The 10,141-nt window shown below is 37.0% G+C and overlaps 6 non-coding genes across 6 annotated transcripts; 4 read left to right on the top strand and 2 right to left on the bottom strand.

Annotated features, from left to right (window-relative positions):
• The first annotated feature begins 754 nt into the window (after positions 1–754).
• TRNAH-GUG (transfer RNA histidin (anticodon GUG)) lies at positions 755–826 on the top strand. Its single transcript has one exon. It is a non-coding gene; the product is annotated as a tRNA-His (tRNA).
• A 2,049-nt stretch (positions 827–2,875) lies between these two features.
• TRNAH-GUG (transfer RNA histidin (anticodon GUG)) lies at positions 2,876–2,947 on the bottom strand. Its single transcript has one exon. It is a non-coding gene; the product is annotated as a tRNA-His (tRNA).
• A 400-nt stretch (positions 2,948–3,347) lies between these two features.
• On the bottom strand, positions 3,348–3,419 carry TRNAH-GUG (transfer RNA histidin (anticodon GUG)). Its single transcript has one exon. It is a non-coding gene; the product is annotated as a tRNA-His (tRNA).
• An 864-nt stretch (positions 3,420–4,283) lies between these two features.
• Positions 4,284–4,355, top strand: TRNAH-GUG (transfer RNA histidin (anticodon GUG)). Its single transcript has one exon. It is a non-coding gene; the product is annotated as a tRNA-His (tRNA).
• A 1,844-nt stretch (positions 4,356–6,199) lies between these two features.
• TRNAH-GUG (transfer RNA histidin (anticodon GUG)) lies at positions 6,200–6,271 on the top strand. The gene has a single exon. It is a non-coding gene; the product is annotated as a tRNA-His (tRNA).
• Positions 6,272–8,919: 2,648 nt separating this feature from the next.
• Positions 8,920–8,991, top strand: TRNAH-GUG (transfer RNA histidin (anticodon GUG)). Its single transcript has one exon. It is a non-coding gene; the product is annotated as a tRNA-His (tRNA).
• Positions 8,992–10,141: the final 1,150 nt, after the last annotated feature.

Genomic DNA, 10,141 nt, shown 5'->3' with positions numbered 1-10,141 from the left:
TATTTAGATTGGCAGTCATCGTATGAATATATTTCCTGAATAAACAAGCATTTGTGCATTATTCAAGGATACTCTAAAGCTAGACGTTTTAGACCCTACAGTTTAATTATATAACTCGTAGTAACTATAAGTTAATATTCAAATTGTTCTTCGAGTTTAATCGATTACTCTTCTCAAGGCCCGAAGAATATTTAATCATAATTATTTTAAGTCTTACTTAAATGCAAATTCCAAGAATACGTAATAAATAACGCTACTTTCATACATGGTTCGTTGGTTAATCGATATCAATTCGATATCTTATCAATACGATCGAGTAATTTGTCGCACGAGTGACTTTGGATTTAACTTTATCCAGTCCAAAATTAAAATCGATTCTTTTAACTGCCTTTTTGTTCATGTTTAGTGAATTTAGATAATTGTTTTTTTATCAAGAACAGAATCACGGGCGTCGAAACTTCATATTGGAACCCATTCGGACAGATGTGATGATATTTAGGCTACTGGACAGCTTTAAAACAGTAAAGATAAAAATACAAAGGGAAAATTCTACGAAAACAACTGCTTCAGTATTTTCTTTGTAAGAGTTCTCGTAAAAATAATACAATAGGTACGCCACCGACTTCAACGGCAATTATTGCAACCGCCTGCGCAACAGCTGCGACTGCGAGTCTGTTACGAAAGTGCTTGGACTGTAGGTACCACCATTTGAACAAGGTGAAAGATTTCGACCATTGAAACACAAGCCCCGACAGCCGTGATCGTCTAGTGGTTAGGACCCTACGTTGTGGCCGTAGTAACCCAGGTTCGAATCCTGGTCACGGCAGTGTCTCACTGTCGCGGCGGGGCTATATATTTTTTTATTTGTACTTAATACGTTAAAGAATAACTTACTGAATACTATTAATGTAAGTTAGTCGTTTTTAGGACAAAAATATAATGTTATGTAGGTATTCATGCACGGGACACATGCACACATGATAGTGCATTTGGCAGCTTTTGTACCCTGTACAGCAGTTGATGTAATCTGCGCTATCTTACAAGTCAACTTTAGTTAGACATTCTGCAGGTAGATAGCTTTACTCTTGTAGTTTGGGTGGTATTCAAGGTAAATTGTAGCACCATGTAGTTGTAGGAACGAATTTGAAACCTATCTAATGTTTTGGTGACTCTACAGGACTGCTAAACTTGATTGTACGTAACATTCCGCACGTAACATTCTAAAATTTTTATAACATAATATTCAACTCAATATCAAACATGTTTTGAGCTATTCGTCTTGTTCATTCCTATTTAAGATGCTGGTAAGTGAGACAGACATGGATATAGCCTATACAATACATAGTTGTATCGAGTACACCCCGACCGAGAGGCGAGAACGCAATTTTCACAGGTAATTGAAAGCAAATCCTCCGATAACCAGACTATGTTCGAAGGGTGTGTATATCCGAATACGCTAAAGTAATCCGTATTCGCGATGATCAAAGCTCAAATTTTAATGGACGGTGATTGCGACAGATACTCAACGCGCGATGTAAAATAAAATAAAAAGTGAACAGCCTGTTTCCAACTAAATATTAAAAAAATAAAGCTCGCAGATAGATTTTTTTAATCTGGGATAGCCTTATTCCAGAATAAGGCCTTAATAGAAAGAGCTTAATAGAGCGGAAAGCGCAGCTGTGACGTCCAGCCACAAGTTGGACAGACGACCTCATAAAGGTAGCAGGAAGAATCTGGATACGGGCCGCTACCAACCAGACAATTTGGAAATCATTGAGGAAGGCCCATGTTCAGCAGTGGACGTCCTGTGGCTGAAATGGTGATGATGATAGAGCCACAATTTAAAATCACTTGATAGCTACTTCAAGTTAAAAAAAGATGTCAAATACAGACTTCAACGAATCTCGCAGACTTTGAGTAAAACTTGTTTCTTTATCTTTAACTAGCTGACCCGGCGAACTTTGTTCCGCCTTAATGGCAATAAATAAGCAGACTTTTTTTTTAATTTCGAACGGGATAAAAAGTATCCTATGTCCTTCTCCTGGCTCTAAACTACCTCCCTGACAATTTTCAGCTAAATCGGTTCAGCCCTTCTTGAGTTATAAGCGAAGTAACTAACACGACTTTCTTTTATATATATATAGATTTATTTATTTTTTATTTTAAAGAGGCAAAAAGGAAGCAGAGTCAACGAACTTTGATTTTAGGAGGTAGGTACACTAGAGATCGTTAAAATCCTTTTAATGCACGTGGATCACTTTTAATTACCTATATTTATTCAAACGTGTTCCCGTACGATGCTTATCCCAGATCGCGGGAACAACCAGGTGTTATGACTGCCTATTTAATATTTAATTCCAAACCTCGTTCCAATATAGGAAGGGATAATCCAACAGACTGTACACAGAGCCTAAAACAATACAAGTACGTACTCGTCAAACTAAAAAAGAGTTCTCAATTTAACAAAAACGAACTTTAGAACTGAGACAAGAGAGCTATGTTAACGAATAAAAGCAAATCTCCGATTTAAATCTTCGTTCAAATGACCAATTATCGAGCTAGTTAATAATTAAGCTATCCAATGAATTCTTTGTCTGAAAATGTTTTCAGTCTAACTTAGAAACTGTTTAACATTTTATAAGTCCTGAGAGCTTTGTAGAAAAATCTAATTTAAACCTTGAGTGTTTGCCCAATTGGAATTCATTTTACATATTTTATATTCTACGAGAAAATAAAAACAGCTCCGTGTTTTAAAGTTTAAACTGAGTATAATTATTCAAAGTCATAGTATTTACTGAGATGTTCGGAAACATTAATTGTTAAAACAACAACATAATTAATATAAAAATATAGCCCCGCCGCGACAGTGAGACACTGCCGTGACCAGGATTCGAACCTGGGTTACTACGGCCACAACGTAGGGTCCTAACCACTAGACGATCACGGCTACCGGAGCTGGTGACTGAATTGTCAAATACCAGCATCAGTTTTGTCCAGTTCTTGTTTTGTTGCCGAAATAAGAGCACTTTCACTTGCGAGATAACGACTACAAGACGGTGGTGTCGTTGTTGAATACTGTAGTGTCCCAGGTTCGATTATAGATTAGATACTACTCGTCTCAATTGTTACGATAGAAAAAGTCACGCCGGCTTCAAAGGGAGAGAAAATGAAAACTAAAATATTTTGGAAATGCAATCGTTTTCTTAGGACAATAGGACTCAAAATATGTTACACTTAACAAAATATGTTAATAATATAAACTCCTATTAATGTATGTAAAGTATAATGTTATGAACCTATTTGTAGGATGAGATGCAAAAGAAAGCCCCGCCGCGACAGTGAGACACTGCCGTGACCAGGATTCGAACCTGGGTTACTACGGCCACAACGTAGGGTCCTAACCACTAGACGATCACGGCTACCGGGGCTGGTAAATGTTTGGTTGAATTCTTTCAGCTGATTCTACAGTTGAAGCAGTAACGTAACCGATTTGTTACGGTTGCGCAGGAGGTTGCAAAAACTGTCGCCTAACTGTTGATGAATTATTGCACTTTTTATTACATAGCTTTTCGTAAAGATCGATCTAATCAAATAGGATCTTAGTATTAATCGGCTTCAATTAATTAGTGTCAGTACCGCTCCTATACCTCAGGCACAAGCAAAGCGCCAGACCTATAGTAATTTCTTTGACACTTTTTTCTGAGTCAAGGACAATACACAAATCTTTAGATTAATAAACTGCAAAAGATAGTGCAGAAGTCATCCTTCACTTGCTTGTCTGATAGCTATAGGTATCTCTAGAAACTTTTCGTTAAAGATTTTGTTTGTTTTCGTGCCGCGCCGTATGGTTCCAACAAAGTACAATAAGACCACCTTCACTCTGGATGACACGTTAAAAGCGACTAAGGGACGAATATTGTAGAGCGAGTGAGGCCAAATCCTTCATTTGTATCTGATAAACTATAGAGTGACTGCTCTTTAGTGGAGACAAATGACTTGATAATGGATCTTTAGGTTGACTTACATCACTTCTTTAAGTATCTTTCGCCTGCCACTTGTCATTGCCAATTTTTATTAACACCTATGAACTATTCAACAGCGAGACAGCCAAGATGATGGCTCAGATACCTAATAATGCTAATTTTCATCACACTAATTAAAAGTACGCAAAAAATGTTAACGACCGCAGCGACGCCTACGCAATCCACATTGCGGTGAAAGTGGTCCAGTTTTGTGATACAGTGTCCCAAGCAATTACGATACCTTCGCCACCAGCCCCGACAGCCGTGATCGTCTAGTGGTTAGGACCCTACGTTGTGGCCGTAGTAACCCAGGTTCGAATCCTGGTCACGGCAGTGCCTCACTGTCGCGGCGGGGCTATATTTTTGGTAAAAAAATATATTTTCCTGCTATTCCAACCTAGTAATTAAACCGCAAATTAAGCAGATATTAATGTAATTGGATAATATGTAGTAATTGTAGACAAACATTTAGTTCGTTAGTCAGGATCAAACAAATGCTTGCGTGTTCATTATTATACAAACACAAACACTGACTTAGTTTATGAGATACCTACCATCCCACCAATCTTGTGTAATCTAAGGATTAATTATTTACACATATTAATTCACATCCCTTAAAAGCCAGAGTTGATCAGAGTTCTGGTCCCAGGCAAGCTAAATTGTGCTTTTTCAAAAGGCTATTAAGAACTCTAAATATTTCGTTATCTCGTATCTTAACGTAAAACGAGCTATTCTAAAGAACCGCTCTGTCATCGCATCTGTGTTACCCACTGCAATGAGTGTGACATGGGGCCAAGCCTTTATTTTAACAAGGGATTAACGAAATTACGCTCAGCCGTCTTTTGTCTGTCTTTTAGTAAAAATCAGTCAATTTTATCTCTGACCTCTGAAAGATTAAAACTGCCAGCATTATGTACACTTTTTGCTGGGATTTCATTTTATTAAAAACGTATTTTACGGGTTTTAATATTCGAATACGCAATTATTCCTCTTTCGAAAGCCTTAATCAAAAGATGATTGAAGATTTCTGGAGGCTTATTACGTCAATATCATCGAATCTGCAGTAAATAATATATTCCATCAGGCTATACAAGGTGTCCCAGAATGGGTGAATCAAACTGCTAGGGTAGGTAGCTGTACTAATGGACTATCCCTAAAAAATATGAAATAAAAAAAAATGAGTTCGGATTTGTTTTTAAATAAAGTGCTCTAAACTCGAAATCTATTCATTATTTTCAAAAGTTTGTTTACAGATAAACGAAGCAATCATGTACAATTAATATTAGTAAGAAAAAAGTACAAATAAACTCCAAACGCAGCAATTATAGCCAGATACTTAGGCAAAGCTGATTTATTTTCACTTTTTCAAAATATTTTTTTTGTATCCTTATGCGCTTTATTTTTTCCACATATTTTTTAGGGATAGTACATTGGTAGAGCTACCTCCCCTATCAGTTTGATTCACCCATCCTGGGACACCCTGGCCTGTATAGGATGCCTCGTAGGGACTCCCTCACGTGGCTGAACCTTGAGGTCGGGGTTGATGCGAGAGTCACACTGGGTTTTAGTCAGCAGGCTTCTAGATCATCATCATCAGATCGTTTATCTCCACTGCAAGAACACAGCCCTTTCTAATTTCCCAGAAGCAAATCGACAATTTGGAAATTCCCTGTGCTGGTCAGACTCATCATCATCATCATCTCAGCCATAGGACGTCCACTGCTGAACATAGCCCTCCCCCAATGCTTTCCATGTTGCCCGGTTGGTAGCGGCTTGCGTCCAGCGCCTTCCTGCTACCTTTATGATGTCGTCGGTCCACCTTGTTGGTGGACGTCTCATGCTGCGTTTTCCGGTACGCGGGCTCCACTCCAGAACCTTGTCCGCTGGTCAGACTGGATAGAGAAATCTAATATGAACACATTTGTCTCTTGGTCGCCTACGACTTCCACGGGCAGGGTGTGGTCTTATTCTAAGTCGGCTTATGATGTATCGCATATCGATTTAGGCGTCCAATATTCGCGTGCCGATGATTGCCGTGTTGCAATAAAACGATTATAGCCTGCTTTGCTTCACTTTTTGCAGCCGCTTGCGCAACCGTTACGAATTTATTACGGTAACGTGGTCAGCTCGTTGGAATAAGGTCCAATATTTTACTTATTCAATCACCAGCCCCGACAGCCGTGATCGTCTAGTGGTTAGGACCCTACGTTGTGGCCGTAGTAACCCAGGTTCGAATCCTGGTCACGGCAGTGTCTCACTGTCGCGGCGGGGCTATATTTTTGGGAAAATTTCCAACACGACGGATCAACTAGCTTTAAATCAACATTTACTCGATTAAATCCCAATTCTAATTTTTATAAATCAAGGTTTTAGATAATAATACCAACGTAAATATGTCTATTTCCTAAAATTAAGAACGACTTGAATCTTCTACTAAAGTAATATCCATACTAATATTTATTTATTAAACTACCTAAACTGATAAACACAGCGAGTAGTAGTAGGTAGATATACCTAATATCTCATAATATGGGCACTTATGTTTCAATTAAAGTCAACTCAATTGCAATTTGTAACAACAGGCAAACCTTTAACTGTATTAACATTTATGAGAATACTTCTTCACTTTGATACATTTTGTAGCCAAAAGTCAAGTCATAAGTCGAAAACTTCGCACGTGAGAGTTGAAATATTTGAATATATCAGCATGACCCAATTCCCCCTTCACCTACTTTCGAATTGTTCAGTTAAAGGTGAATAAATAAATACATTAGTAACTTATTGATATGCAGTATGAAAATGCAGAGCTATGTTGATATTTTTGCTAGAACAGTTTACCTAAAAATACAGAATTTTTGAGTGTTCAATTGATACCTATAAAGACTGAAGAATGAAATGTTATGAACTATGAACTATACACAGGTATTTTTACATACAAATACTCGATTTATAGAAATTATGGGTTTCATAAGTGAGAAAATCTATTTTGCAAGCACGTCTGCCCTAGTTCGTAACAGATAGGTATCCTATGGCGCCACCTAGCGATTGTTCCTTGAGTCGTTAAACCGTAATCGTAAAAACGCTCTAAACTATTTCCCACGTCCCTTTATCTCTGGGTTTATTGCTACTGCAGACTACTGTTAATGTGGTCCATCCATAGTGTAAATTATCCCGACTTCGTACACCCGTACCCGCTAAGTATACATAAAACCTTCCTCTTGAATCACTCTATCTACTCTTATTACCAAAAAAAACGCATCAAAATACGTTGTGTAGTTCTAAAGATCTAAGCATACATAGGGACAGACAGCGGAAAGCGACTTTGTTTTATACTATGTATGTAGTGATGGTAAGTTTTCTTTTTATTTAAGGGTTAAATTATGGAAATCAATTAAAAAAATATACCTCATAACACCTAGTCACATCACATCCTTATTTATCCTAAAAATATCTATTACCTTTTATTAATTAATAAAGCATTTTTAATCAAAAATGTTTATCAACTTTTTCAAATAATATTTAGAATAGTTGATCTCAACAACAATTCTATCTGTGAAAGGTAGATGCGAGGGTCTGAAATCTTTGACCTTTCTACCGCGAAACCTTACTTAGGGTATATTTTTACAATCCCATCTAACTATAAAAGGTTTAATATGAAACTACAGACACACTCTGTCTAATTCAAATCGGAAAACTTTATCGAGGGAATGTAGCATGTTTGGTGGTATTGAAACGACGGCTTTGACTAATCTCTAACTTATATTCCTGCTCATCACGCAAACTTTGCATATTGCGATGTAGAGTCGCATGTAGTAGGGATATCAACAATTAGACGGTATAAGTAAATAAAAAAAAAGTTTTATTCTCGGCAAGTTTGTTTTATGTCACTAGGATAGAGAATCTTTCTCTCTTATGGACTAAAAATCAGCATAAGAACTTCCATTTCTAAGGCCCTATTCGACCAAACTTTTATCCGAGAATACTCCTGGAATAACTGCACATTGACAGTTTCAGTACGGGAAATATGTCAAACCTGACGATTGATTCTGTTTATTGATATATTGAAAATATATTGAATACTCTTGTTTGGAAGCAGATAGAAATCCACACATTTTATACGTATGAAATAATCTTCACAATATCTTTATAAATGTCTTTGAGTGTAACATGTACAAGTTATGGATTCCTCAGTATTTAGTAGGTTCATACGCCATTGTAAATACGTCTTATATGAATCTTGTAAATTTTATTACACAGAAAATAACGATATTGCAAAAAAAACGAAACGTAATCGCGTCCTTTTTCGCGACGTAAAGTATTTATTCGTAAAATGCGAGCTTTTTTGACAATGTTTCCATTTACAAAATTCCACCCACGTTCCAGAGCCGTCACGTTTTACAGCATCTTAGTCTTTTGGAGGATAATTTATTTTTCCTTTTCGTTAGAACTATACAAACATTTATTACAGAGATATTTTCAGCTGGGCTCTTTGAATAATTGGAAATAGACTCTCAGAAAATTCTTAAACAAAAATGCTGTTAACGAGTTCCTATTTATTTACTGTAAAGACTTTTCATAAGCCTCTAATTAACTCGTGACAAAAATAAACATTATTTAAGTGTTATTTTACAAACAAGTTAAGTTTTTCCCAATAAAATACATATTGGGGAAAATCTTCAGATCTTTTCTAGGAACGGCATCTTTAGTTCGTTTTAGATTCGTTTCGTTAATGTATTTTTTATGTTGATTCAGTGTCTCCATCTTTTAAATAAAAACGGTAATCTTATTGCACCAAACACGCGCACTCGAGCGCAACGCATAGAAAGTGTTTTAGCAAAAAACGTCAACTTGCCGAAACTGATAATGGAATTCGGCCAAATATCCACCAGCCCCGGTAGCCGTGATCGTCTAGTGGTTAGGACCCTACGTTGTGGCCGTAGTAACCCAGGTTCGAATCCTGGTCACGGCAGTGTTTCACTGTCGCGGCGGGGCTATATTTTTGGGAAAATTCAACACTGTCAAAATTTGAGAGTATTAATATCTGGAATCTATCGAAATACGACTTTACAGTTTCTATTTTATTCAAAACTAGCTGTGCCCGCGACTTCGTTCGCGTGAAAACCCGTTTTCGCAACATTTTTCATTGTTGCTCTGCTCCTATTGATCGTAGCGTGATGTTGTATAGCCTATAGCCTTCCTCGATAAATAGGCTATCTAACACTGAAAGAATTTTTCAAATCGGACCAGTAGTTCCGGAGATTAGCGCGTTAAAGTAAACAAACAAACAAACTCTTCAGCTTTATGATATTAGTATAGATTTAAATCAGAATTATTTTTCCGGCATAAAAATATTCTTTCTTTCATAACTATTTAAGGCATCTTATTCTTCATCATAAATCTAAACGCTATAAATCAGACTCAGTCTATTAGAAGCCCCTTTTTGGGGAAGTTTTATCGGATCATAATAATATCTCGAACCGTCGTTCTTTAGATGTCTTTTTGGCTTATTCTACAGATGAATATCAAAACAAAATCACATTTTCAACCGACTTCAAAAAAGGAGGAGGTTCTCAATTCGACCCGTATGTTTTTTTTTCTATGTTTGTTACGCGATAACTCCGCCAATTATGAACCGATTTGAACAAATCTTTTTTCGGCGTATAGGTAATACCTCAAGGGTGGTCCCATTTAAATTTAATAATAAAAAAAACAACCCCCAAGGCAGGCCTAGCTCACTCCGCGCGGTATACATNTAGTTCGTAGCAGATAGGTATCCTATGGCGCCACCTAGCGATTGTTCCTTGAGTCGTTAAACCATAATCGTAAAAACGCTCTAAACTATTTCCCACGTCCCTTTATCTCTGGGTTTATTGCTACTGCAGACTACTGTTAATGTGGTCCATCCATAGTGTAAATTATCCCGACTTCGTACACCCGTAACCGTACTAGTATACACATAAACCTTCCTCTTGAATCACTCTATTACAAAAAAACGCATCAAAATCCGTTGCGTAGTTCTAAAGATCTAAGCATACATAAGGACAGATAGCGAAAAGCGACTTTGTTTTATATTATGTAGTGATGGCAAGTTTTCTTTTTTATTTAAGGGTTAAATTATG

The sequence above is a fragment of the Ostrinia furnacalis genome, unplaced genomic scaffold, assembly GCF_004193835.3.
Source record: "Ostrinia furnacalis isolate ACB-3 unplaced genomic scaffold, ASM419383v2 OfSCF3746, whole genome shotgun sequence".
In the NCBI taxonomy this organism is placed as follows: domain Eukaryota; kingdom Metazoa; phylum Arthropoda; class Insecta; order Lepidoptera; family Crambidae; genus Ostrinia; species Ostrinia furnacalis.
Note: the sequence above shows the minus strand (reverse complement) of the source record. Positions and strands in the feature narration are given on the sequence as shown.